This window comes from Quercus suber, unplaced genomic scaffold, assembly GCF_002906115.3.
Source record: "Quercus suber isolate HL8 unplaced genomic scaffold, Cork oak 2.0 scaffold_68, whole genome shotgun sequence".
In the NCBI taxonomy this organism is placed as follows: Eukaryota; Viridiplantae; Streptophyta; class Magnoliopsida; order Fagales; family Fagaceae; genus Quercus; species Quercus suber.
In genome coordinates this window covers 290,222-295,499 of record NW_027069533.1, presented here as the reverse complement: position 1 = coordinate 295,499, position 5,278 = coordinate 290,222, and positions in this window count along the sequence as shown.

The window sequence follows — 5,278 nt, the reverse complement described above, 5'->3', positions numbered from 1 at the left end:
ATAGATCCTAAGTCTAGGAAGTCACACCTGGCTCTCCTGGCTGGGTCGGACAGTGAAGACCGTCATGCCACGCATCTGAGACGGTCAAATAGTCGTCTTTCATCCCTTTATTTGACTTGGGAAGGCAGTAGAGAAGTCTAATGGTGTCGGATCGAGATTTAAGGTAATATCTCGCTCCCTTCTGGCTATGACACTCGTACATATGTACGAAGTCACGCCAGGTCAGTCCTAGTCCTAGATGAAGGTTGAGGGCATCAATGGCTCCTAGGATCCTAAAGGTATTCGGCGCACACTGCTCGTGGGAAAGTCTATGATTACGAAGGTAGTTCATGGTGATAGAACCCATTAGAAGAGACATTCCCCCTTCAATGAAGGCTATCATAGGGATTATGACTTCCCCCTCTCTTCCGTCAGTTAATATCCATTTCGGAAGGCAATACCTCAGATTTACCCCCTGCGGTATACCATAGGTTTGCTTAAATTCTTCTATTAAGGCAGGACTATCGACGAGGTATTGAAATCTACCCATTTTTAAGAAAGACTCGAAGCAATAACCAGGAGATAGGGGTTTGAAGGTTCAAAACCCTGGCCGAGAAGAGAATGATGAATTTAAGGATATCGAAACTTACACAGACGAAACTGAAGAATGATCTCTGAATTCGCAGAAGGACTTTTTGTAGACTCTGGGAAGTAATAAGACAGGTGATTGGAGGAGATTGAAGGATTTGAGTGCGTGAGTTCGCTGGATAGTCTGAGGATTTGTAAGGTAAAGAAGAAATAACCTCCTCTGAGGGCTTATATACGGGGACAGATGAAAGGGTGTAATTCATCCCGCCCAAATCCCGAAGAATAATCATGTCCGTTTGATTAATGGCCCACCGTTGGATGCAAAAGACAAAACGCTGCCTGGAGTGATTAATACAGCGCTTTGGGAATACGGAAACGACAGCGGCAACAATGAAACGCTTGCCTCTATGCCTACACACGTGCAAGCTTAGATATTTATGTGTTTTTTCAAGATTTTTACTGCGTGACAGGTCAAAATCCTATTTTTTTTCTCCTCAAATATGGGGGAAAAATTAAAATTTTGAGGGGCTATTGTGGGGGGGAAAAGCCCAACCTTACGTAGTGGGCCTAGGGCCCTATTTGAGGATTGCTGTGTGTTCGAAGAGAAGGAACCGGTTGAGATGGAGTCCATCTGGAAGAAGGATACTTGGAAACGAGGGGGGATTACAATCCGAAGAGGTCACCAGCGGTCCGAAGAGGTCTTACTCTTCGGATACGAATAGTCTTGATTAATCAAACGTGTGGAAGGTTCGAATGATCTTCCTAGCAACCCCAATGATAAAGATAAGCTCTGAGTATGTCTGGAGACGATAAGAACGAAGAAATATCTAAAGGAAAAGCTGCTACCACCATATTAAATGCACTGCAGCAACTTTTCTGGCCGTATTTATGTGGATAAGACCCCTGAACAGTGTAACCTCAGCTACCGTCACTCACCAAAAGCTAAAAAAGATACATGACATGACATATATGCAAGTAGGTATCTAGATGAAGAACAAGTAGACGATGGGGATAATGGGGAAGAATGCTATATAAAGAAGAAAGGCTCCTGATAAAAGAGAGAGGGAGAAAAATAGACGATAGGAAAGAAAGAGAGACTTTACTGTAGCCTTAAGAATTGTAATCACTACTCAATTTATCACAACCCTCTTCGGACTTCAATTCATTTTGTCTTTACGTGTATCTTTCTGCTGGTTTATACTTAGAGGTTGTAACCAATCATTGTTAATTTCATAATCAACTTAGCTCTATCACCCACGCTCTACAAATTTATTGTTTTGGACTTGGACTACAAATCCTAACCCCACAGGAAGAAAACACAATTTTTTAAACACATGTTTTCAGTTTTCAAAAAATATTACATGTATTTTCACATACTTTTTTACTTGTACGTATTTTTAAAAAAACTGAAAACTGTTATTTAAACACACGTACCAAACGGGCCCTAAAAATTTAGAATAAAAAACGTTTTCTTTGGGCATAATTATATAGGCTAGCTGTTGTGGAATTCTTGGTCTTTTGCTTTTGTTGATGCTGGCTTGACCACCTTTCGCTCTCATTATCAAACATAAAATTTCAGCATTATCAAACCTAAAATTCCTAGTCACAAAAAATAAACCATAGAACATAAGATTCTGTTCTCATTTAAATTGAACAAATAAAATCATATAAATTTTGAACTCTTTTTGATATCCAGTTTTTCTAGACTCTGATTGGAAATAATTTTGGTTGATATTTAGTATGTTTAAGATTATATATATTAAAACTTGTTTCAATATACACATATATAATGCACACTGCAGTATTGAAGCCAAAAATTAGAACAAAGGCTCTTCAATCATACTCAGACACTATCTCTAGAGATAGTGTAGTGTAGGTAACTGTAGGTATTAATTGATGGGGATAGGTTGAATGTGGAAGAAGTAATTGTTTAGCAAATTAGCAATTATGCGGTGCTGTGTTAATTAATAGATTGGAGGGTAAACATATTTTCATTATGGTTTAAAACCTTAGTATTGTTGCCTACTAAAAACAAATATTATATCTTTGGCGCACTCAATTTCTTATTAGTTATCATCTAAGCCTACTACTATCTTCATTTTTTTACTTACGAATAATCACTCTCCGAATCAATGGTTTATAAAAATGGTTGAAAGAATGTTGTGAGATGTTTATACACTTTTTCAATTAAATATTAAATATATTTAAGTATATTTTTATGCTTGCATATACATAAATATTTTTTATTTGAGAAACCCATATACATAAATATATACTTAAGTCAAGCATCATACTCTGATAAAATAGAAAAAAAAAAAAAAAATCAAGCATGATGTTAATTTTATTCATGAACATGGTATTATATTTGAACTCTATTTAAGCGATGAAAATAAGCTTAAGTTTGAGCTGGACTCAACAGCTTGATTCATTTGTGATAAAAAGAAAAATTAGCTCTATTCTTTTAAATCCAAAAAGTTTTTACTGCCCATAAAAAAATGATAAAAAAAAGTTTTAACTTTTCTTTTTTAATTGCTGTGCTTTTGGAATTTAGAAATGACTCGGATCCGTTTGATAACAACTTATCTAGGTTTTGTTGAAAACATTTTGTTGAAATTGTGTTAAAATATACTTGCACCTTGAAAAAATTTGAAAAAGTGAGAAAATGCGAAAAAAATAAAGTTTTAAAAAGCTGTACATAACAACTAAAAATTAAAAGTTGATATTAAACAGACACGTTGTTTCACTATTGCTTGTTACTATTAAGAGTACTAGTCGCAGACCCATGCATTGCGCGTGGTTATTTTTTTTTTTATGATTGTGTTATTATTTGAAATATTTTTGAATGTGTTACTACTTAAGTTGCATTATATATGTATAAACAATATATTGTAGGATTCGTGATGGTAGAAGGTATTGTCTTGGAATTAGATGTGGAAACAATACAAATAGTCAGTCAAGAGATGATATTCCATCTTCCCAAGTTAGTAAAATTTAATTAACTTAAAATTAGATAGAAATAATTTTATAAATTCAAAGTTAGCGTCATGCTAGGTGAAAACTTTAGAGGATTGTAATAAGTTGTTTCAAGTATTTTAAAATAAATTTTAATAACAAAAAAAGATCTATTCCTTTAAAGATAGAGATTAGTATTATAAATAGGATGAGGAAATTTTATTGTATTATGCTTTTTGGGAACATAATTTCTACCAAACTCGGTTGGCTAATTTGTACATTTTCAAGTCAATTGAGCACATTTTGCATGTTACATGTAATTCTTCATTTCCATATGGGTAAGGGCATTCACAATCCCAATGATCCACTCCATTTTTCTTGCATGCTTGGTTTTTTGGGATGCGAAATTTGTTTGTTCCAAAAACAGTATGTCGAAGGATTTGGCGATAGTTTTGCAGCAATTGTTTTCCATCTGGTTGGTTTAAAATTGATAATAGTAATTGTATTCCTTCATCATTTGATTCGCATAACAATGCAATTGCGAGTCCATACTTTGCATTTTTGTCTCCTTCTTTGTTTGCTTGAAGAAGGATTTGTTTTCCCACTTTAGTTTGATCTTGTACAAAATATTTGTGAGCTCCAACCCAAAATAGTGCTTGTTTGTTTGCAACCCTAAAGCATTGATGAATGAGTTTTTCTTCATTGTTTCGAAGGAGTAATGGATTTTGGAGTAGTCCAATTAGGTTGATGTGGTGAAGAACTTTTTTCCTTTTGGTTAGCCGATTGAATCGCTTGCAGCTGTTTTTAAAAAACGAAAAGACATATTAAGAATGTAATGCGTTAGAAATATTTGATTGAAGTTATAAATATTTTTTCTTTTAGAAATATAACAATGATTATAGAATTGCGCAGTACTTCACAGTAAAAAGTTAATAAAAAGAGGAAATTGAAAGTTGTGATATACGGAGCAACATTGTTACGAGAAAGAAAATATATCTATATATATATATACACATTGTAATGAGGAAGAAAAAATATGTATATATATATGTAACATCATTCATGTTATGACTTTGGAATACAGCATCTGTTTAACGCAGGAAACTTTAATGTGAAGGGCCGTAGCCATAAAGAAAAACTCTACATCCGTTCGGCCCCTAGGGAGTGTATAAATGGTTTTTTTTTTTTTTTTTCAATTGCAATATTTGATTGATGAAGCCATAAATTTTTTTATTTTAGAAATTAAAAAAAAAAAAAAAAAAAAAAAAAAAACGCTTGCTTTATACTTTATATAAGGCATATTACCAATACTATTGGATGCAAAGGTTTAAAACTTGTGCTGTGTATCCAAGCGTTAGGCCATTTTATACTTTATATAAGGCATATTACCAATACTATTGGACACACTTAATTTATAACAGGGACCTTACCTCCTCTTCCTATGTGTGTGTTAAAAATACTTAATATTCTTAAAAGAAAAAATAGTGGGTTAATCTCACATTGGTTAATGAGTGTAAGTAAAAGAGGTTTAAAGTTTGTATTGTATATCCAAGAATTAGACCATTTTGGATATACACAAATATCAATTTCTTTAAGACATTCTTTCATCTCACTGCACGCGTGTGTGTGTGTGTGTGTGTTAATAATGGATAAAAAAAGATTAGTCCATATAAAAATCAAGTGTAAAATTGTGTGTAGTCAACCACATTAATATATTATGAAAGTGGGTGTAAAATTACGTGTACATAGATTTTTTTTT